Source organism: Lagenorhynchus albirostris, chromosome X (assembly GCF_949774975.1).
Source record: "Lagenorhynchus albirostris chromosome X, mLagAlb1.1, whole genome shotgun sequence".
Lineage (NCBI taxonomy): Eukaryota > Metazoa > Chordata > Mammalia > Artiodactyla > Delphinidae > Lagenorhynchus > Lagenorhynchus albirostris.
Window position 1 is genome coordinate 117688271 of NC_083116.1, and position 24861 is coordinate 117713131.

Here is a 24861-nt window from a genome sequence, read left to right on the forward strand (position 1 = left end):
CTTCCATTCCACCCAATAGACAGGCTGCTGGAGCCAACCTTGACAGTGTTGTCCAGTCTGGGGAAAGAGCTTCAAAAACAGTCCCACCTGATTGAGGTGAGAGCTGATCAAGCTGTCTCAATGGCCCCCACCAGTCCCTGAATGGGAACACAGGATGGTCTGAACTGCAGGTAGCCAAAGATAAACCACTGAAACTGCTCTTATAAAGGATGCTAATGACCTCCATGTTGCTAAATCCCATGGCCAGTTCTTAGCCCTCATCCTGCTTAACCCATCAGTAGTCGTGACACAGTTGACCACCATCTTTCCCCTAAGTTCTTATTTTGTCGCTGAGACACCACCCTCTTTTGGTTTGCCTTTTCCTTACTGGATTCTCCTTCTCACTCTCCTTTCCTCTAGTACTTCCTTACCTTCCCGACCTCTAAGTTTTGGAGCACCCCAGGCTTGATCTTCATGTCTTTTCTCATTTCTTTCACTTCCTAGTTATTTTTATCCAAGCCCACAGCCTAAAACACCTGTATACTGATATCTCCCAAATTTGTAACTCTAGCTCAGACCTCTCTTCTAAACTCCACATTTGTATGTCCACCTGTCTACTGGACATCTTGACTAGGAGGTCTAATACACATCTCAACTTAAATGAGCCTGAAATGGAGCTACTGTTATTTTTCTCAAACCTTCTGTCGCAAAGACTTCTCCCTCTTAATGAACACCCAAAGCTCTGCCACGGCTGCCTCCCAGAAAGAAGGCTTCTTCCTCCACCACCCATCCCCCAGACCAATTTTGCATGGAGCCCACTCCCTTCCGTCTTAAATCCTGATTGACAGAGCCTTGTGCCTGCTCCCCAGCTGCACTGGAGGCTAGGAGCATGAATTCTGACTTGTATCTTGAGGAAGGTAATTTTCCAAACCTAGGAAGGGTTTTCAAAAGATGCTGAGTAGTCACAACTTATAATTTCCTCATATTTTATGAGGAAATCTGAATACAAACTCTTTTGAGAGTTTTTAAATATTCACCTAATATTTTACACCTGAAATCTACTACATCCAAACCAATAGCCTTCTTTTTATATCCCCAGCAACTTGCCTTAATCAAGTCTATCTAATAACTCTCAGGCTTTTTATAGTCTTTCTTCCATCAATTTAGGTCATATCTAATTAGATTACAGAATTCTAATGACAGCTACAAGCATAAACAGGTTTGGGGACAAATTCAGCTCACTCTTTGCTAAATATACAACTCAACCAGTGGGAACATAAGTATTCTGACATCTTAGAGAGTAGCCTTCTAGCTCTGAGCAGTTTCAGGTCCTGGCATCAGTATTATTTCCAGTGGAGAGCATTGGTTGATCAGGTGAACCAAGTAAGCAGAGATGGGTTGAGAGCTTCTGCGTGCTTTACTTATTACTATTATGGGAGTGATTACTTTACATTTACTGTCTATCTGGATTCCCCCCCCCCCACTTCTTTTTCTTTTTGGCCACGCTGTGTGGCATGCAGGATCTTAGTTCCCTGACCAGGGATCGAACCTGTGCCCCCTGCACTAGGAGTGCGGGGTCTTTTTTTGGCTGTGTTGGGTCTTCGTTGCTGCGTACGGGCTTTCTCTAGTAGCCCCCGCATGAGCGGGGGCTACTCTTTGTTGCGGTGCGCAGGCTTCTCATTGTGGTGGCTTCTCGTTGCGGAGGATGGGCTCTAGGTGCCTGGGCTTCAGTAGTTGTATCACGCGGGCTCAGTAGTTGTGGCACGTGGGCCCTAGGGTGCGTGGGTAGTTGTGACTCGCAGGCTCTAGAGCGCAGGCTCAGTGGTTGTGGCGCACGGGCTTAGTTGCTCCACGGCATGTGGGATCTTCCTGGACCAGGGATCGAACCCCGTGTGCCCTGCATTGGCAGGTGGATTCTTAACCACTGCACCACCAGGGAAGTCTCTGGATTCCCTTTTGATGTTGAATACTTTGAGCTCTCATGTGTTCCCTGCCCCATACTCAAGGAAAGGCTGGTTCTTTTCTCCTTCAGAGCCCTTTGCTGACACATCAGTCTATTGCCTCCTGGAGGAATAATGTGTACTTCCAGCCTGATTCTGAAACAATCTGATTGCAGGGAGAAATAAATCGTATATACATCCATACTTATTTGTTTGTTTGTTTGTTTGTCAACTAACAAGGACAGTTTTGAGCGTGAATAAAGGGGGCGCTATTAAACATTAGGATGGGGCAACAGGTGTAAAAACTGAGATGTTTGTCTTGGTAAAGTGGAACATCTGATAACCCTGGTACATCAATGCTCATGCAATGGCAGTCTTCTCCAAAGCTCACAGAGAGGCTTGTAGGGATTGTCAACATGGTAAAATTTGCTTATTATATGTCATCTGGAGGATGCAGTGACTTTAGGGATTGAGATCAACCGTTTTATCTGTGGTACAGTGGCATTGCAGAAGGATAGACTGCTTGGGATATACACACAGGGATAATATGATCCTATCTGGTAAGATTCTGACCCATACCTGGAAAACCAACATCTGCTTCTGGTTCCAAACCAGTGAGTTCTGGTATGTACTTAGACTGTGCCAACTCAGAGAGTTTGAGGGTGATGGATACCACTTTGTTTATACTTGAAAATACCGTACCCTGCAATTGCATTGTGTATTGTATAACTCCAAGATTGATGAGGTGTACCTGGACCAATGGTTTGAGTCTTCCCAGCCCAGGTGCCAGACTATATGAATGAGTGAGCTTTCAGATGATTTCAACCCCAGCCATAGGCATCCTTCTGAGAGATCCTGGGCCAAAACCTGCCCAGCCAACCAGTCTCAAGTTCCTGACCCATAGAAACTATGAGAGATAATAAATTATTGTTATTGTTTGAAGCCACTAAGTTTATGGGGAGATTTCTTAGGCATTAATGAATAACTAGAACAAGTACCTATGTGCTGTCTCAACAGAGTATCCAGCAATCAATAGATTTCATGAATTAGAACTTCAAGGGAGAGCTCAATGCTGAAGACAATAATTTGGGGGAGAATCTGAATATATATAATGGTTAAAAGGACTGAAGATGAAACCAGAGGCCAGTGCTCACATGAAAAAGGTCAAGGAGGGATAGTCGGAGAGTTAAGCCTTGGTTTCCCAAACCCCACTTTCTCGTGGCTCTCCTCTAGCTCAATGGCCATTGTTTCTCAGGGTCTTTGCTGCTTTCTCCTCATTTCTCTGGCCTCTAAACTTTGGAGTCCCAAGCTGCTTCTCTCCTATACATATTACGTAGACAGTCTTATCTAAACTCATGACTAAATATGATCCTTGTGCTGGTGACTCCTCACTTTGATTGTCCAGATATAACCTCTGTTTTTCACTCCAGACACATGTATCCAACTGCCTGCTATACATCTCCATTTGGAATTCTACTAGGAATCTCAAACTCAACATATCCAATACCAAACTCTCAACTTCCTCCAAAACATGCTCCTTTTTCAGTCTTCCCCATCTCAGTAAATAATGAATCCATCATTTAGATGGCTCAGGAAAAATTTGGAGTCATGTTTGAATTCCTCCATTTGTTTCACATATTTGGTCCATCCACAAATCCTTTTGGTTCTACCTTCAGCATACACCCAGAAACCACCCACTTCTCACTATTTTCACAACGTCCTCCCTAGTCCAAGTCACCATTGACTCACACCTGGTAGATGACAGTGATGAAGAGAGATAGTGAGTGGTACAGCCAGAAGATAATGATTCAAAACAGGAAGTTTATTTTGTATGTTTTTATTAAATTAAACCCTTTCTTTAAGATAATTGTAGATTCCCATGCAGTTAAGAAATAACACAGAGAAAAAAAAAGAAATAACACAGAGAGATCCAGTGTTTCCCCCAAAGGGTAGCATCTTGCAAAACTATAGTACGATATCACAACAAGGATATGGACACTGATATGGTCAAGGTACTGAACATTTCCATCACCACAGCGATACGTCTATTGCCCTTTAATAACCACACGCACCTATCTTTCACCCCTCCACCCCATCCCTAACCACTGGCAACCATTACTCATTTCTCCATTTCTAAAACCTTGTCAGTTCAAAGATGTTATATAAATATTATCATACAGCTTGTAATCTTTAGGGATTGGCTTTTTTCACTCAGCATAATTCCCTGGAGATTCATCCGGACCTTTTTGTATGTGTCTCAATAGTTTGTTCCTTTTTGTTGCTGAATAGTACTGTAGCTTGTTTAAGCATTCATCTGTGGTAGGGCATCTCGTTTTCAGTTTGAGGCTGTTATGAATAAAGCAGCTATGGACATTCATGTACAGGTTTTTTTGTGAACATAAGTTTTCATTTTTCTGGGATAAATGCCCAACAGTACAATTGCTGAATCATTTGATAGTTGCATGTTTCATTTTTAAAAAATAATTGCAAAACTATTTTCCAGTGTAGCTGTGCCATTTTACATTCCCATCAATAGTTTGTGAGTCATCGAGTTTCTATGCATCCTTGCCAGCATTTGGTGTTGTCACTGTTTTTTATATTAGTCGTTCTGATAAGTGTAGTGATAGCTCATTGTGGTTTTTATTTGCCTTTTCTTTAGTTGTTCACGATGTTGAACACCTTTTCTTGTGTTTATTTGCCATCTGTATACCCTCTTCCGTGAAATGTCTGTTCATGTGTTTTGCCCATTTTCTGTTTGGATTGTTCATATTTTATTGCTGAGTTTTGCGAGTTCTTTATATATTCTAGACAATAGTCCTTTGTTGGATATGTGGTCTGCAAATATTTTCTCCCAGTCTGTAGCTTGCCCCTGTATCCTCTTACAGGGTTTTCACAGAGCAAAAATTCTTAATTTTGATAAAGTCCAATTTATCAGTTTTTCTTTTTATGGATCATGCTTTGGTGTCAAGTCTAAGGATTTTTTGCCTAGCTCTAGCAAAGATCTTCTGCTGTGTTTTCTTCTATGTTTTATAGTTTTACGTTTTGCATTTAAGTTTGTGATCCAGCACCATTTGTTAAAAAGGCTATCTTTCTTTTGAATTGTTTTTGCACCTTTGTCAAAAATCATTTGGACATATTTATGCAGGTCTATTTCTGGGTTCTCTATTCTGTTCCATTGACCTGTGTGTCTATCTCTCTGCCAACCACACTGTTCTGATTATGGTAGCTCTTTAGTAAGCATTAATGTTATGTAGCGCTATTTCTCCCAATTTATTCTTCTTTTCCCAAATTGTTTTAGCTATTCTAGTTCCTTTACCTTTCCATATATATATTGTAGAATAATCTTATCTATAGCTACAAAAAATCTTGCTGGGATTTTGATAGGAATTGCATTAAACCTGCATATCAATTTAGTGAGCACTGACATTTTTTCTATTTTGAAAAATGGGCAAGGTATGTCTCTCCATTTATGTGTATCTTGTTTGATTTCTTTCATCAGTGTTCTGTAGTTTTCAGCATATAAGTCCCACACAGGTTTTGTTAGATTTACACGTAAGTATTTATTTTAGGGATTGTAAATGGTATTGCATTTTTAATTTCAGTGTTCATATGTTCATTGCTCGTATACAGAAATGTGACTGACTTTTATATGTTCACTTTATATACTGCCACCTTGCTGAACTCATTAATTCTCGGACCATTTTGTAGGTTTCTTGGGATTTTCTACATAGACAATCATGTCATCTGCAGATAGGGACAGTTCATTTCTTTCTTTCCAAACTCTATGTCTCCTTTCTTTTTCTTTACTTATTACACTGGAAGAACCTCCAGTGCTGTCTTGAATAGGAATGAGAAGAGCAGACATTCTTACCTTTTCCCTGATCTTAGAAGGAAAGCAGTCAGTCTTTCATCATTAATGTAATATCTATAGTTTTTTTTTCCCACAGAAAGTGGTTTACTGCTTTTAGAACAAAATAGGATGCTCTCAGAACTTTTTTTAGTGAAGAAAATACTTTTAGAACTTTAAACCTTTTTAGAACTTTCCTAGAGCACTATTCTTGTCAGCTGATAAAGTAGGTGCTTTAATACACAGAAACCCTCCAGAAGCAAGTGCCTGGGCTGGATGGCACAGCTCACAACTGTGTGGATCCCGAGCTGTCCCGCTGGACGCGGCCGCCTGCTCAGAAGCGGGGCTTGCGCTTGCGGCCGGTGTACTGAGTGTCAGGTCGGACCTCCTTGCCCTGCCGCCGGCGGCGCTCCTTCTTCTCCAGCACCCACTCTCGGCTCTTCCTCACCACTCCCCGCCTCGCCATCCTGTACGGGACCCTGTGCAGGAGACACGACTGTGAGCAGGTCCTGTGAGCAGGACAGAGTGGCCTGGCTGGCACCCAGGTTAATCCCAGCAAGTAAGTGTGGTGAGCTTCCCCGGAGTCAGGTGGCCTCAGATGCCCCTTCCACAACAGAAGCCCCCATTCTGGACACTCCCTTCCTGGTGACATCTGCTGGGGCCAGAGCGGTTGTTTAGGAGGAGGCAGGAGACGTGGGGTCCCCCCCTCGCTCGCAGGCATCCACGCAGTTGACCACGTGGTTAAGCATACATACATACCTGCCTGTGGGGCAGGCAGGGGCCAAGCTACTTTTGGGGCTCACAAGAGCCGATCCAAGGAAAGCAGGCCCTAGTCTGGCTGTGAGGCCAGCACGCTTGGTACAGACCAGGTTGGGGCTCCCAGCAACTACAGGTGTCTGAGGTAGGAAAACAAGGCTGCCCCACTCGTGGCAGCCCTGACAATGATCCTCAAGGGGTGATCTTGGCCTCCAGTCCTGGCTGAGGAGAAAAGGGACCTCCCACAGCTCTATGGGAGAGAGGCCCTAATATCTATAGTTTTTAGTAGGTGTTCTTTATCAAGTTGAGGAAGTGACCCTCTATTCCTAGTTCTGAGATTTTTCATTTATTATGAATGGGTGTTGAATTTTGTCAGTTGCTTTTTCTGCATCAATTGATATGATCATATGATTTTAATTCTTGAGCCTGTTATTATGATTGATTTTTGAATTTGAACCAGGCTTGCATCCTTAGAATAAGACCCACATGGGCACAGTGTGTAATTCTTTTTGTATATTGGTGAATTTATTTGCAAAATATTGTTAACGATTTTTGTATCTATATTTATGAGAGATATATATTTTTGGTACTGTCTTTGTCTGGTTTGGTATCATAGTAATACTAGTTTAATAAAATGAATTAAGAAGTGTTCCTTCCTCATCTATTTTCTGGAAGAGGTTATGTAGAATTGGTGTTAATTATTCTTTAAACATTTGGTAGAGTTCTCCAATAAATCCATCTGGGCCTGGAGATTTCTTTGGGGGGAGTTTTAAAATTATAGATTCAATGTCTTTAATAGTTATAGGGCTATTCAAATTATTTATTTATTGTTGGGTGAGTTGTACTGGTTTGCACTTTTTGAGGACTTGGTCCATTTCATCTAACTTGTCAAACTATATGTGTACAGTTTTCCTGGTATTTCCTTATCCTTTTATGTCTGCAGAGTCTGTTGTGATAACCCCTGTTTAATTCCTGATATTGGTAATTTGTGTTTCGCTCTTTTTTATTTTTCAGTCTTGCTAGAGTTTTGTCAATTTTATTGATTTAAAAAAAACCCAGCTTTTGTTTTATTAATTTTCTCTATTGTTTTTCTGTTGTCAATTTCATTGATTTTTGTTCTTATTGTTTCCTTCCTTCCGCTTGCTTTGGGCTTATTTTGCTTTTCTTTTTCTAGGTTCTTGAGGTGGATATGCATAGTATTTTTTTGAAGTTTTTCCTCTTTTTTAATGTAAACATTTTGTGCAATAAATTTCCCTCTCAGCTTTAGCTGGGTCTCACATATTTTGATGTGTGTATTTTCATTTTTGTTCAGTTCAATGTATTTTTTAAAATTTCCCTTGAGACTTCCTTTTTAACACATGGATTATTTAGAAGTATGTTTAATTTCCAGCTGTTTGGAGATTTTCCCATTATCTTTCAGTTATTGATTTCTAGTTTGAATCCATGATGGTTGGAGAACATACTCTGTATTATTTCAATTATTTTAAATAAGTTGAGGTTTGTTTTATGGCCAGGATATGGTATCTTGGCATATGGTCTGTGGGAACTTGGAAAGAATATGTATTCTTCTGTTGTTGGGCAGGGTGTTGTATAAATATTAGATCCTGTTGGTTGGTAGTAGTGTTGAGTTCTTCTATATCCTTCTTGATTTCTTGTCTAGATGTTCTATCAATTGTATTGTAGTTTCCAAATATGATTGTGGATTTGTCTATTTCTCCTTTCAGCTTTATCATTTTATTGCTTCACAGATTTTGCAGCTCTGTCATTTAATGCATACACATTTAAGATTGCTATGTGTACTTGATGGGTTGACTCTTTTATTGTTATGTAATATGCCCCTCTGTCTCTGGTAATTTCCTTTGCTCTATTTTATCTGATATTAATATAACCACGTCTGCTTTCTTTTTACTGTTTGCATGATATATCTTTTTCCATCCTTTTACTTTCAACCTACCTATATCATTATATTTAAAGTTAGTTCCTTGTAGATACTATATAGTTGTGTTGTGTTTTTTTATTTTGTTTGTTTGTTTGTTTTTTGCGGTACGCGGGCCTCTCACTGTTGTGGCCTCTGCCGTTGCGGAGCACAGGCTCTGGACACGCAGGCTTAGTGGCCATGGCTCACGGGCCCAGCCGCTCTGCGGCATGTGGGATCTTCCCGGACCGGGGCACGAACCCGTGTCCCCTGCATCGGCAGGCGGACTCTCCACCACTGTGCCACCAGGGAAGCCCTGTATCGTGTTTTTTATCAACTATGCCAATTTCTGTCTTTTAATTGGTGTTTAAATCAGTTACATTTAGTGTAATTATTAGTATGTTAAGGCTTAAGTCTTCCATTGTATAATTTTGTTTTCTATTTGTTCTCTATGTTTATCATCTCTGTTCTGTTCTTCATGCCTTCCTGTGGGTTACTTGAACATTTTTTAGAATTAAATTTTGAGTTATCTATAGAGTTTTGAGTATCCCTGTGTAGCTTCTTTAGTAGTTGCTCTACATATTACATTATATATACACAACTTATTGCAGTCCACTAGACATTTTACCATTCAAGTGAAGTACAGAAACCTTAACTCCTTTACCCTTCTTCATTTATAATTGTCTTAAATAATTCCTCTGCATACGTTCAGAAACACATCAGACAGTGTTATAATTTTATAATTATATATATATTTATAAATATTTATATATTTATATAAATAAATATATAATATTTATATATTATAAATAAATAATAAATAAATAAATAAACAAACAAATAATAAATATTATAAATAAATAAATAAAATATTTATATAAATAAATATATATTTATATATATTTATAAATATATATATTTATATAATTATATATATATAATTTTATATATAAAATTTATAATTTTATAATTTATAGCTTTAATAATGAAACATAATTTAGAAGACCCAAGAGAAGGAAAATGTATTTAGCCGTATTTTTACTCTTTCTGTTGTTCTTCCTTCCTTCCTTCCTGGTGTTCCAAGACTCCTTCTTTTATCATTTCCTTTCTGTTTAAAGAACTTTCCTTAGCCCTCCTCTTAAGTTAGGTCTTTTAGTGAGAAATTCTCTTAGTTTTTCTTCATCTGAGAATGCCTTTATTTCCTCTTCATTCCTGAAGGATATTTTCACTGGATGTGGAACCCTGAATTAACAGTTCTTTTTGCTTTCACTACTTGAAAAGTGTTGCGCCACTTTATCCTGGCTCCCATGGTTTGTGATGAGAAATCTGCTGTTATGTAAATTGTTTTTCCCCTCCAGGCAATTTGTTGTTTCTCTCTCACTGCTTTCAAGATAATAAAAATAGTAAATGTATTAAGCGCTTATTAGATACCATTTTTCTGATGGCTGCTTTTAAGTCTTTGTCATATAATTCTAACATCTCTGTCATCTCGGTGTTGTCATCTGTTGATTGTCTTTTTCATTCACATTGAGATTTTCCTGATTCTTTGTATGATGAGTAATGTTTTTTATTGAGACCTGGACGTATATGCTGTGGTACTCTGGCTGTGAGTTAAGCCTTCTGCTTTAGCTGGCTTCCTCTGACACCGCTCTGACAGGGGAAGTAGGAATGCCATTTTCTTCCTGACAAGTGAGTGCAGAAGCCCAGATTCCCCACCTAGCCTCTGTTGTCATCCTAGAGCAGTGCCAACTCCCCATATAGCCTTCACTGATGTCTGGGTGGTTGCCTCACTATCACTGGGTAGTGGTGGAAGTCCTGACTCTCCACTAGGCCTCCCCTGGCATCACGCAGCGGGGAGGGGAGGGCGAGGGGTGTCTCATTACTGCTAAGTGGGGATGGGGGTCCACGCTTCCCACATGGTATCCACTGACACTGCAAGGGAAGTGTGTTTGTTACCACCAAGCAGGGATGAAAGACATGGCTCGCTACTCAGCCTCCTCTGACACCCACCCTGGTGAGAGGGTAGTCTAGACTACAGTTCTTTGGGTGATGCTTTTCTCAAGTAAGCTGGTTATTTTCTAAAGGTTCTATTTGCTAGGCTGTCCTTTTCCTGGTACTTTGGCTGGAGACAGCAGGCTTTTGTTTGGACTTGTTTTTTGTCTGCACGTGTTTGTTGTTCCAGATTGTCAGCTTCTTCAGCTCATATTCTATGATATATGAGACAAAAAGAAAACCCAGAGGGCTTCCCTGGTGGCGCAGTGGTTGAGAGTCCGCCTGCCGATGCAGGGGACACGGGTTCGTGCCCCGGTCCGGGAAGATCCCACATGCCGCAGAGTGGCTGGGCCCGTAAGCCACGGCCGCTGAGCGTGCGCGTCCGGAGCCTGTGCTCCGCAACGGAAGAGGCCACAACAGTGAGAGGCCCGCGTACCGCAAAAAAAAAAAAAGAAAAGAAAACCCAGAGAATTCACCACCCTGTTGTTCCTCAGGTCCTGAGGTCCCTAGCCAGTCTCCTTTCCTCTTTCCACCTTTCAGACTCTTCTTATGTTTGTTTCATATATAATGGCTAGGGGTTTTAGTTGTACTTAGTGAAAGGAATAGGGAAAAGTACATCTATTCCATCTTCTTGGAAGTGGAAGTTCCCCAGAAGGTTTTTATATAAAGGTAGAGGAACAACAGTCTGGAGGAAGGACAGTTGGATGATGATGATAATTTCCATGAAACCCAGTAGAATAAGCACTATCTGCCTAAAGGAGCTTTAGGAAGTAGAGCTTCGTGGGAGAGCCAGAATTCATTTAACACTAGGTGACGGAGGAGTGGCAGTGCACAGGGCTACTTGCTGTGGAAGTGGGCACTGGAGTTCCAGTGGACACAGTGGACAGGATTGGGAGGGACAGGAAGAGCAAGAGAGGTGATAAGCAGAGCAAAGAAACCCTTGGCTGAAAGTATGAGAGGGGAGAGATGACCTGTGGGGCTTATATTTGAGAGGTGACACAGGTGTGGCAAGCTGGATTGACTGCCTCAGCAGTCACAGATAAATTGGGTGTCACACCAGAACCCAATCACAATACACTCTTGATCTCTTAGTGGCTGGGAAATGGCTCTTGCTACAATGGGGTGCATGTAGGTGAGAACAGGAGTGGCACCTGCAACCTTTGGGTTCCATTTTCTCATAGGCACAGCCAGCCCTCATACAAATAACCTAATGAAGGGTTTAATTTCCAAAATGTTCTGGAAGAGTGGTAGACTACTCATTAATTAATTCCCACCCCTCATTTTTTCATTCTAGTAAGGTTCTCAAGCAAACCAGGATTATTCCTTTGCAGCAGGGCATTATCTGGTATAAATTTTTGGAAGATCTGAATATTGAGGTTGTCACTTTAAAATAAGTTATTGTTGCTATTGCAATAATAATAAAAATAGTAAATGTATTAAGTGCTTATTAGATACCAGGTACTGTTCCAAGTGCTCGAAGTGTTTTAAGCCATTTGATCCTTAAACCACCCTATAAGGTAGATACTAATTATTGCATTCACTCCATTTTATGCATGAGAAAACCAGGGATGTGGCAAAGGAATTAGAAATATGTTCAAAACCTCCATTGAATTAAAAACTGGCATAGCCATCTTCTTTGTTACCACATTCATTCCACGAGAATCACAAAGAATGATGTTTTCCAGTGCTTTCGCAAATAATTGCTACAATCCAGTTCTTGTATTTATTTCAGTTGCTGGGATAAAAAGTAACGGTGCTAGTCTCATTCATTTCATCCCTGGCAAATCACTCGATCCATTATCCCTATTTTTCCTGTCTTTAAAATTGGGGCAGTCGTACCAGGCCACCACCCCTCTAGCCACAAAGAACAAAAGCAATAAGTTTTTATTGCAAAGCGTTTTGAAAAATATTGAACTTGTACTAAGTTATTATTCAACCCGTAGGGAGCTGGGTGGTGGCTAAAGTAGGAGAAAAGCAGGAAATAGGAGAGAAACCACAGAGGAGAAGAAGGGTTGCCTTGTGAGGTGGAACCCAAGAAAACAAAGGATCCGGGACATTTCCAGCTGCCAGAGTTTGTTTTCAGCTGTACCCACCCCCATGTTGACTCTCAACTCCTTCATGCGGGGTCCGTGGGCTTACCTTGGGGCCTCACAGATGGCTACATCAATGTTAAATAATGACTTGAGAATAGATAAAGCTTCCTAGTATTGTTTCCCAAGTCTTCCCCCTTGTCTCCCATTTCCTCTTCCATCTACCTTTCCAAAGGTTCCCAACAGATGTTTCTCAGGTTCACCCATATTGATTTTGCTTCATGCAGAAATATGCCCGAGCATCTCTCTCAGAGCAGAGACCCGTCCAATGCTCAATGGTGTGTGTGTGTGTGTGTGTGTGTGTGTGCGTATCTCCTCAGAGCACAATTCTCTTGCTTAATTTAGTATCGGTGTCACACACATTGCATTTATCTTCACAGAGGAAAAAAAAGAAAATTTCAGCGTGATCTTATTATAAACCTTTTTTTTCCCGTTTTATTGACATAAATGACATATAGCATTTATAAGTTTAAGGTGTATAGCACAATGATATTTGACTTACATACATCACGAAATGATTATCACAATAAGTACAAACCATTTTTAAACACTGAAAATTCCCCCTTTGTGATGCACTCCCAGGGTGGGGCAAATTTGGACCTTTTTTGAGTCAAGACTATAAACAGAAAATTCCTCACTCCTGGGTTGAAGGCTACCACGGATCAACTTACTGCTTGAAAATCTGCAGATTCTCCCATCAAATTGGCTCAGGTTCAGAGCAGACTTGAAGATTTCCATGCTGTCACTTTTTAGGAAAACTTGAATGATGGAAGACCAAAGCTCAAATTCCATTTGTTTGCCTCTGTCTTCTTTTCTGAGAGGAATGCTGGCCCAAGCTTCTCACCAAACTTTAATTCCCCGAGAAGCACCTCTTTCCTCACCTCTGTTTGGAAAGAACACTATATAAAATAGACTTTTAAACAACTTAAATAAATTCACAAGCTCTTTCATGTACTTTCTGTGTTTATCTCTTCCTCTCCCCTGCTCCACACCATGGAATATCCTGCAACCAGATTAAATAGTCCTAAAATAAGGTTTCCATCATGTCCTGTCACCACTCAAACACATTCATTTACTCCCAGTTGCCTGCAGGATGAATTCCAAAATCTTCAGACAGACCTTTACATTCTTTTCTCCCAGTCTTCTTTTATACAATCTCTTCACTTCAGAATCCTCCTAAACACGTCTTCCACTTTCCCAACCTTATTCCTCCTAACACTGCCTCATCTCAACCCTTGACATAGACCGTTGGTGTGTCAACTACCAATGACGAAAGCAGGTCCCAGAAAACTCTTGATTTGGGAAAGTTTGTTGGCCCAGTTCTGGTTACTTAAGACAAAAGGTCTGTAAATGGTATCTCAGAAAGGTCAATCTGATCAACCACTAGGACCCCCATCCTACTCCCTGGGGAAGTGACCCTTCTCAACATGGAGGGCCTCATGGCCAAATATCATGAGAGGTAGCTCATCCTGTCTCAGAAGGTAAAGTGAGGGCCCCACCCTTTCAATACCATCTTCTTCTATAATTTTCTTCCCTTCTTGCCCACCATGAATCCTGCATTCTGATATTTTCATCTGCAAGACAACCTGCTCTTAAATTCCATGATGCCCAAAGAGAAGTTAACCAACCGAGTTGCGGGAGCTTTGTGAGAACAGAGGGAGAGAGTCCTTTGTAAGACACTTTGGGGCCAAAAAAAGGGGGTTTATGATTTTTGTTCTGAGACTCTACTGTGGCCTGAGGTATTTCAACAGGATGTGTGGTTAGTGCTCATAAACCATTCTGAGATTCCAACCCCGCTTAGAGGAGTGAGCTCTAAAACTGTTTTGATCCAGGGCACCTGTATCAATAAAAATATTTTGTGCACGAACCGCCAATACAGACATATTTGTTTCTAAATTATATGTGTGTTCTCCTGATCTAATGTACTATGTACGTAATAAGTCACATACACAAAAATATACTTTGAAAGAATGGGGAAAAGGTAATTGTGTTAGCTTCCTACTGTAATTTTCTAAAACGTCAAGAAATTATACACAGTCACAGAAAGGTTCGTTGTGGTTACAGGCACTGTTGGTGTCCAACCAAGATCCCCTTGGCCCTATCGGTCACCTGCAGAAGTTTCCTGTATAAGCAACAGCTTCCTGTGTCTCTCTTCATGAAAGCATTCTCTGACTATTAAAGCATGGTCAGTATGCACAGGAGAGGCTGGAAGTGCCAAGGACCTAACACACCCTAGGAATGACGCTTAACCAATGAGAGATGAGAGTCAATGGATAAATAGCCCAACTTCCTTAAACATCAGAGGGGCAATTTTGTTCCACAAAGTCCCTCAGAGGGTCCCCAGCGGGACAGAGTCCTGGTCGCCCAAAGTCGTAATCCAGTCATCAACATATCCTTTAGTGGCTTTGCTGCCTTTTTTTTTTTTTTTTCTCACTGCTGTGGCCTCTCCCGTTGCAGAGCACAAGCTCTGGACGTGCAGGCTCAGCGGCCATGGCTCACGGGCCCAGCCGCTCCGCGGCATGCGGGATCCTCCCGGACCGGGGCACGAACCCGCATCCCCTGCATCGGCAGGCGGACTCTCAACCACTGCGCCACCAGGGAAGCCCCCTTTGCTGCCTTTTTATGTCACTTCCCCACTCCCTCACTGTACATCCTGGAATCACCTCCCAAGTAAGATACTTGCATCTAAATCCTGGTCTTAGAGTCTGTTTTGCGGGGACTCCAAATGAAGATAGTTGTTAATAACATATTTTTAAATGATCTCCTTGACAGTTTCTACTTTAAAGTAATCTGAAGGAATTTCCTGGCAGTCCTGTGGTTAGGACTCTGTCCTACCTCTGCAGGAGGCCAGGGTTTGATTCCTGGTCAGGGAACTAAGATCTCTCAAGCCGTGAGTTGAGGCCTAAAAGCTAAATAAATAAAAACTCAAGTAATCTGATCAGAATTCCTTATTTTATGTAATATGCTGAGCTATTACTAGGATGGGAGGATTGGCAGCGCTGCCCATTTTCCTATACTTTTGTGAGCTTCAGTTAATGGTAGTATCTTCATCTATGGTTTCTTTGCAGGGATTTTTTTAAAAGTTACTTGCCAGTTTTGAAAGGGTTATTAATTAAAACTGGATAGCATAATTTGAAATGCCACCTGACCAGGAGCATGTAAACTGTAATACTTTGCAATATGCTGAAAGGCACAATCACGTGAGGGCTCCATTGTCAACCATTCCCAGCGTGGAACATTCACTCCTTCCTCAGGACACCTTGTAAAACATGAAACATATGACCCTCTCATACAGACCAAGAGAGGGCACTGGTGACATTCTATATATTCAATAGTGGTAAAACTGAGTCTGTCTGTCTATTCATGCTGACATTTGTTCCCTATGCCGCAGTGTGTTATGTCACTCACTCCTGGGGTGTGATCACGCCAGTTTGGAGACCACTGCTCTAGAGACTCTAAGGCCATGTCTAAACAGCCAAAGCGAAGTGGAGGACTGAGGCCAACGAAGAAGCCACTCTCTCACAGAGAATCACCGCTCGGGGCACAGGGGGTATGGTAGAGTGGGCAGTATTTCTCTGAATTGATGTCCATGAGTCCTTGAGTTCTGTATCTGAAGGAAGAAAGAACAATTAGATGTATGAAGTGTGCAGGTAGAGAAGGGTGGAGAAATTAGAAATCAGTACAACAGATGAGAAGGCAAGATTTTTGTTCTTGCCTGGTTTGGTAGAGTGGTTTTGAGCCTTCATGGAGGAAGGTACTACTGAGATGCAACACGGAAGGAGCCATTTTCTGAGGCAGTCTGATGAGACTGAACACAGCGTCTTTGTTTGGGGCTCAGGTGACAAAGAATACCACACATGGACCATTTAGAGAGCATGGCAAGAGAGCACACTCGGTGAGGAAGTTGGAATTCTCACCAGCAGCAGCAGTAACACTGGGAAGAGATTCTCACTCCTCTTTTGAGCAAGTGAAACTGACACAGGGAAGCTGTGGCAAGAGAGGAGCAAAATTTGATCCTAGTGGATATGTGGGACTTGTAGCTGCCATACTGGTTCCTGAGCTCCCTGTGAAATCTCCCCAGGGACATCCAAGAATACTTGATTGGGAGGGGGCTTTTCCAGAAAGCAGTCTGTTTGGGCTGCTATAACAAAATATCATGCACTGGGTGGCTATGAACAATAGAAATTTATTTCCCACAGTTCTGGAGGCTGAGAAGTCCAATATTGGGGTGCCGACATGGTCAGGTTCTAGTGGAGGTCCACTTCTAGGTTGCAGACTGCTGACTCCTTGCTGTGTCCTCACATGGTGGAAGAGGTCAGGGAGCTCTCTGGGGTCTCTTTTATAAAGCACTAGTCCCAGTGATGAAAGCCCCGCCCTCATGGCCCATCACCTTCCAAAGGCTGCAGCTCCTAATGCCGTCAGCCTGGGGGCTAGGATTCAACATATGCATTTTGAGGGGGACAAAAATATTCAGACCTCAGCACTGGTGACTGAATTAGCAGGTGGAGTTAAGGGCCAGGAAGTTTGGATTAATTTGACCTCATTCATATCCCCCAGGAGACATTTGGTTCACAATAATAATTTGGGTTCTTTTTACTATCAAATAAGTAAATGATTATTTAACATCAAATAATCGTTTCTTCACTTTGCTTTGGTACTGCAGAGCCAGCCACACTGCAGAGAAAATAACAGTGACTTTCTACCTGTTCACTTCACATGAGGGCAGTATTTGGTGCAGGAGAATATTGTGAAGCATCAGTTGATGATATTGAAGAACAAATGAAGGAGAGAATTAATAATATTACTGCTTCATCCAAGCAGGTTTGCAAGGGCAGACTTGCTTCCTGCTGCCCTGAGTTGCAAAATTATAGGTGTAAGAACTTGCCCTATGAATGAGTGTATCACTCCTCTTGGTGCACCACTTGTACATCATACGAGTGATATTTTGTGGCTCTGACCCTTAGATTCCTCCAGGTTGAGTAATAATTTATACTACTGGATGAATTTTTGCACCTGTAATTTATAAACTTGATCATTCTTACCCAGATCCTCGCCATCTCACCTCCTCATAGAGTCATGATTTAATAGCTCAGCTGTGAGGTAAGGTCTTAACAAAGCATTGTAACTTTTACCACAAATACTACAAGACATGCAGGAGGAAGTTAAGACCCCCCCAGATCAGTTACACCTCATATATAGGTGTCAGCTAACTGCATGTGGACACTTCGGGAAGCTCGGTTCACTTTTTGGGGATGCTGGGAAGCCATTTAATGCGCCAGAAGAAATTTGGGGGTGGGTGAGATGGCATCCAAACGTCTTAAAAGTTAAGAGATTTTCCAAACATACCTTAATCCATTTCCAGTGAGTAGTTTCCTGTGGCTCAGTATAACGAATACTCACGCCCAGTCACACTGATCAAAATACATAAACCTGTTATATTGGGTAGCGAAGATCTAAATTTCATCCACGATGCTATCTGCAGTTTGATTTCATTTGGAGGTAGTTTTCCTGGAGGATTTTGGGGGGAAGAAGGTCTCTTCTCTTGAGTTTCCTTTTTTTTTTTAACATCTTTATTGGAGTATAATTGCTTTACAGTGGTGTGTTAGTTTCTGCCTTATAACAAAGTGAATCAGTTATACATATACATATATCCCCATATCTCCTCCCTCTCGCGTCTCCCTCCCTCCCACCTTCCCTATCCCACCCCTCTAGGTGGTCACAAAGTACTGAGCTGATCTCCCTGTGCTATGCGGCTGCTTCCCACTAGCTATCTATTTTACGTTTGGTAGTGTATATATGTCCATGCCAGTCTCTCACTGTGTCCCAGCTTACCCTTCTCCCTCCCCGTATCCTCAAGTCCATTCTCTAGTAGGTCTGTGTCTTTATTCCTGTCTTACCCCTAGGTTCTTCATGACCTTTTTTTTTTTTCTTAGATTCCATATATATGTGTTAGCATACGGGATTTGTTTTTCACTTTCTGACTTACTTCATTCTGTATGACAGACTCTAGGTCCATCCACCTCACTACAAATATCTAAATTTCGTTTCTTTTAATGGCTAAGTAATATTCCATTGTATATATGTGCCACATCTTCTTTATCCATTCATCCGATGATGGACACTTAGGTTGCTTCCATGTCCTGGCTATTGTAAATAGAGCTGCAGTGAACATTTTGGTACATGACTCTTTTTGAATTATGGTTTTCTCAGGGTATATGCCCAGTAGTGGGATTGCTGGGTCTTGAGTTTCTTTTAAAGACAATTTCTCTCTGGGAAAAAATCTAAATTTTATATATATAAAAATGTGTGTGAGTCTTTCATTAGATTTCTAAAAATTGACCCTGAAAAAGGCAGAAATATAGATACCATTATATAGAGAGAAAGACCCTAATGAAAGATCTAATGAAGCACATTTAATTAGGACATGGTCAGCTTTTATCTGAGATCCTGTATATACCATTGGGAACAAAGGTTTAGTTTATATGGACGTGACCATGAGCAAATGAAACTCAGAAATGTGACATTTTAGAAGTTGTCAAGGATAAATTCTAAAAGTCAGAAGCTTAAAGAAGGATAAGATACAGTTTCACAAACTTATCCAAACGCCAATTATAATTTAATACTCTCCTTCTAGGAGTAAGCACTCCATTGGTAATTATTATCTTGAAATGAATTCGTGAACATTAATTAAGCCCCCTCCAAGCAGGATGATTAAAAGACAGTTAATAAAAGACATTTAATACTTGTCAAATTTACTAAACATTTGTTGCTATTGAAATTTTTTGTTCTTTTGCCAGATAGGTAAAAGGTACTTGACTGTTGCCGTATATCTTGTAGCAAAGGTTGTGTTTGGAGTTTGAAAGTGGCACCGTGGGAAACAGTGTGCTGTTACCATGGTCTTGGAATGTCATAATCCTGAATTCTGCAACCATCCTGTAGCCAAATGGCAGAGCAATTTGGGGCAAGCAACCTAATGCTTGAGCTCCTCTGGTTTCTAATCCCATAATAAAACAAATATAATAATAACCTCTCTCAGCTTCTTAACACTCTTTCTACCCTTGGCTTCAAGGCCCTTCTTCAAAACCTTTCTAATCTCTCCTTTTACTTTGCTCACTCTCAGTGGCAAAGCTAGTATATTTGACACCTGGACCAGATCATTTTTTTAAATGCCCTTTATTTCCATGCCAAAATTATTTCTGGTATCAATCATATAATAATCACAATGATCATCTTCTTCCGTTATTCTTTGGTCTTAAAATAAACAATTAAAAGAAATTTTGGTCTGGGCAAGATGGCTCGGACCCATTTCTCCCTGATTCCCCCTGCTAAGTACAACTATAAACCCTGGAGAGAACTTAAAAGGCAACCAAAGGAGCACTCTGAAATGTGGAAAGAGGAGCTGTTTAGGGATCCCAGGAGAACAACACAGCAGCAGGATGTCTTACATCTGTACCTCCCCTCAACGGAAGAAGACAACCCAGGCCTAGCATTTCTAGACTCCCAACCTAGTAACACAGGGTAGCCCAGGTAGGCTCATTCCTCCATCAGATGAAATAGTAGGCCCTCTGACAACACCAGGTGAACCTGACAGCACGGGCAAGGGGGATGGGTCAGGAGCCCCACTAAAAACAAGCAGCTAAAGGAAGTGCTCCTCTCTTTTGCCAGACCCGAGACTCCTCTCTCTTGCCGAGAGACACCTAGTGACACACGTTGGCACTGGCAAGAGAGATTCTGCCGCACACAACAAGCTGCCTGGCCCAGGAAACACTCTTCGTCCCTATGGGCCCCCTGACTCCCTTCCTCCACGTAGAGACATCAGATGACCCTGCCTGGAGCAACCCCTTTGGCCCTCTCAGGCAACACCGTCAGGGACCAGTGGGAGCCCCAGCAGCAGCAGATAAACCAAGCACGCCAAAAAAATACTGCAGGAGCTGTCATTCAAACCACAGTCCACAAAACTAGGTCAGGACCTGCATGCTAAACCTAAACAGGTGACTACCTGCTAAAATAAAAGATTTAAATAGGAGCTAGAGTCTTACAACATAACAGTAAAAATGTTTTTTAAATAAAATTTATTTATTTAATTACTTATTTTTGGCTGCGTTGGGTCTTCGTTGCTGCGTGCGGGCTTTCTCTAGCTGTGGTGAGCAGGGGCTACTCTTCTTTGCAGTGCACGGGCTTCTCATTGCGGTGGCTTCTCTTGTTGCGGAGCATGGGCTCTAGGTGCACAGGCTTCAGCAGTTGTGGCTCGTGGGTTCTAGAGCGCAGGCTCAGTAATTGTGGCGCACGGGCTTAGTTTCTCCACGGCATGTGGGATCTTCCCGGACCAGGGCTCGAACCCGTGTCCCCTGCATTGGCCGGTGGATTCTTAACCACTGCACCACCAGGGAAGCCCCAGGATACTATTGAAAATCACTCATCAGGGAATTTCCTGGTGGTCCAGTGGTTAGGACTCCGGCTTCCACTGCAGGGGGCACAGGTTCAATCCCTGGTCAGGGAACTAAGATCCCACATGCTGTGCAGTGCGGCCAGAAAAAAAAGAAAATCACCCATCATATCAAGAGCCAGGAAAATCACAGTATGATGTTGGAATTATCTGACAAGGAGTTTAAAGTAGCCATAACAATAACAAAACAAAACTTCAACAAGCGATAACCAATTCTCTTGAAACAAATGAAAAAATAGAAAATCTCAGCAAAGAGCTATGTTATGGAAAAGAATTAAATGGAAATCTTCTAACTGAAAAATATACCAAAAATTTTAAAACTTGCTTGATGGGGTTTCCCTGGTGGTGCAGTGGTTAAGAATCCTCCTGCCAACTCAGGGGACATGGGTTCGAGCCCTGGTCCGGGAAGATCCCACATGCCACAGAGCAACTGAGCCTGTGCGCCACAACTACTGAGCCTGTGCTCTAGAGTCCACGAGCCACAAGTACTGAGCCTGCATGCCACAACTACTGAAGCCTGCGCGCCTAGAGCCCGTGCTCCGCAACAAGAGAAGCCGCTGCAATGAGAAGCCCACACACTGCAACGAAGAGTAGCTCCCACTCACCACAACTAGAGAAAGCCCGCGTGCAGCAATGAAAACCCAATGCAGCCAAAAATAAATTAAAATAAATAAATTTAAAAAAAACTTGCTTGATGGACTCAATAGTAGAGTAAATATGTCAGCAGATATAATCAATGAACTTGAGGAAAAATTAATAAAATTTACCCAATCTGAAAAAGACAGAAAATAGATTAGAAAAAAATGAAGAGACTCTTGGGGACCTGTGCAACAATAAGAAAAGATCCAACATTCATGTCATTGGAGTCCCAGAAGAAGAGGAGAAAGAGAGTGGGGCTGAAAGAATATTAGAAGAAGTAATGATGTAAAACACCCCAAATTTAGCAAAAGAAAACATAAAGATACAAGAATCTGAGCAAACCCCAAACAAGATAAATTCAAAGAAATTCATATTCACACACCATAGTTAAACCTCTGAAAACTAAAGGCAAAGATAAAATCTTGAAAGCAGCCGGAGAGAAATGATGATTACCTATCATCAGGGAACACCAATTCGAATGACAGTGGATTTCTCATCTGAAACCATGGAGGACAGAAGGAAGAGGTACAATATATTTCAAATTCTGAAAGGAAGGAACTGCCAACCCAGAACATCCTTTAGGTGAGAAGGGGACTCAAGACATTCGAAGATGAAAAACATTAAGAGAATTTGTTGCTACCAGACCTACTCTTAAATATTGGCAAAAGGATGTCCTTCAAGCAGAAATGAGCTTATAAAAGAAGGAATCTTGAAGCATCAAGAAGGAAGAAAGTTCATTTTGTATGCTGAAACTTTACTGAATGTTTATTATTACTTCTAACAGTTTTTTTGTGGAGTGTGGGATTTTCTATATATAGGATCATGACATCTGCAAACAGAGACAATTATACTTCTTTTTTTCCAATGTAGATGCCTTTTATTTCTTTTTCTTGCCTAATTTCTCTGGCTAAGATTTCCAGTGCTTTCTTAAATAGAAGTGGTGAGAGTGGGCATCCTTTTCTTATTCCTGATCTTACAGGAATTGCATTTACATTTTCACCCTTGAGTATGATGTTAGCTATGGGCTTGTCATATATGGCCTTTGTCATGTTGAGATACATTCCTTCTATACCTAATGTGTTGAGAGTTTTGATCATGAAAGGATGTTGAATTTTTTCAGATGCTTTTTCTATATATGTTGAGATGATGTGGTTTTTATCCTTCATTCTGTTATGTGATGTCTATCACACTTGTTGACTTGTGTGTGTTCAACTATCTTGTATCCAAGGGATAAACTCCACTTGATCGTGGTGAATGATCCTTTTAACATGCTGTTGAAGTCGGTTGCTAGTATTTTGTTGAAAACTTTTGCATTGTGTTCATCAAGAATATTGGCCTGTGATTTTCTTTTCTTGTAGTGTACTTGTCTGGCTTTGGTATCAGAGTAATGCTGGCATAATAAAATGAGTTTGGGAGTGTTCCTTCCTCCTCAACTTTTTGAAAGAGTTTGAGAAGGACTGACATAAATTCTTCTTTAAATGGTTGATAGAATTCACCAGTGAAGCCATCTGGTCCTGGGATTTTCTTTGTTGAGAAGTTTTTTTATTACTGATTCAAACACCTTAATCATTATTGGTCTGTTCAGATTTTCTATTCGTGATTCAGTCTTGGTAGGTTGTACGTTTCCAGAAACGTATCCATTTTTTCTAGGTTGTCCAATTCACTGGCACATAATTTTCATAGTAATCTCTTATGATCCTTTGTATTTCTGTGGTATCAGTTGTAATGTCTCCTCTTTCATTTATAATTTTGTTTGAGTCTTCTCTTTTTTTCTTAGTCTAGCTAAAGGTTTTTCAATTTTACCTTCACAAAAAACCTCAGTTTTATTGATCTTTTTATTGTTTTTTCTAGTCTTTATTTCATTTATTTCTGCTCTTATCTTTATTACTTACTTCCTTGAACAACAGAAAGAGCAGAATATGGGTGAATATGGATGAATACAATAGACTGTCCTTCTCATGAATTTTATAAGTTATATTTTACAATTGAAACAAAAGTCATAACACCGTCTGATACTCAAGACAAAGATATTTGAAAGCAGTGAGAGTAAAAGGGACCTAATGGAAGTAAGATTTCCACACTTTACTTGAAGTGGCAAAATGCTGATCTTTGACAAAGAAGCAAACGCAATACAATGGAGTAAAGATAGTCTCTTCAACAAACGGTGCTGCCGCTATGCTTCCAGAGCCTAAACAGTGCCTGGCACATAGTAGGTGCTCAACAAATATTTGTTAAATGAATAAATGAATGATTTAAAAAGTCAAAGAATGACCCTTACTCCAACGCCAGTGGACAATCCAGAACTCTAATGCCAGTCAGCAATCCAGTGGGCTTGAAAGATTATACTCCCTAATGGTGATTATTCTGTAATGAAATCATTTTTAAATTCTGAAGAAACCCCAAAAAACAAAAAAACAAATGGTCCTGGAACAACTGAACATCACATGCAAAAAAAAAAAAAAATCACACAGACCTTACACCTTTCGCAAAAATTAACTTAAAATGGATCCTAGACCTAAATGTAAAATGCAAAACTATGAAACTCCCAGAAGATGACACAGGAGAAAACCTAGATGCCCTTGGAAATGGCAATGGCTTTTAGATACAACACCAAAGGCACGATTCATGAAAGAAATAATTGGTAAACTTCATTATAAGTTAAAAGCTCTGCTTTGCAAAAGACAATGTCAAGAGAATTAGAAGATAAGCCACAGCCTGGCAGAAAAGGTCTACAAAAGGCACATCTGATAAAGGACAGTTATCCAAAATATACAAAGAACCCTTAAAATTCTACCATAAGAAAACAACCCAATTAAAAAATTGACCAAAGACCTTAACAGACACTTCACCAAAGAAGATATATAGATGGCAAATAAGCATATGAAAAGATGCTCCACATCGTATGTCATAAGGGAAATGAAAATTAGAACAACAATGAGATACCACTACACACCTAGTAAAGTGGCCAAAATCTGGAACACTAACAGCACCAAATGCTGGTGAGGGTGTAGAGCAACAGGAATTCTCATACACTGCTGGTGGGAATGCAACATGGTATAGCTACTTTGGAAGATAATTTGGTGGTTTCTTACAAAATTAAACATACTCTTACCATAGGATCCAGCAACCCTACTCCTTGGTATTTACCCAAAAGAGCTAAAAACTTATGTCTGCACAAAAACCTGCACATGGATGTTTATAGCAGCTTTATTCATAATTGCCCAAACTCTGAAGCAACCAAGATGCCCTTCAGTAGT

General features: G+C 40.9%; 1 protein-coding gene and 1 non-coding gene across 3 annotated transcripts in view; one reads left to right on the forward strand and one right to left on the reverse strand.

Moving 5' to 3' along the window:
* The window catches only part of RAI2 (retinoic acid induced 2), a 388083-nt gene that overhangs the window by 289864 nt on the left and 73358 nt on the right, over positions 1 to 24861 (forward strand). The gene's annotated exons all lie outside the window — the stretch shown is intronic.
* On the reverse strand, positions 6657 to 6788 carry LOC132514166 (small Cajal body-specific RNA 20). Its single transcript, XR_009538657.1, has one exon. It is a non-coding gene; the product is annotated as a small Cajal body-specific RNA 20 (non-coding RNA).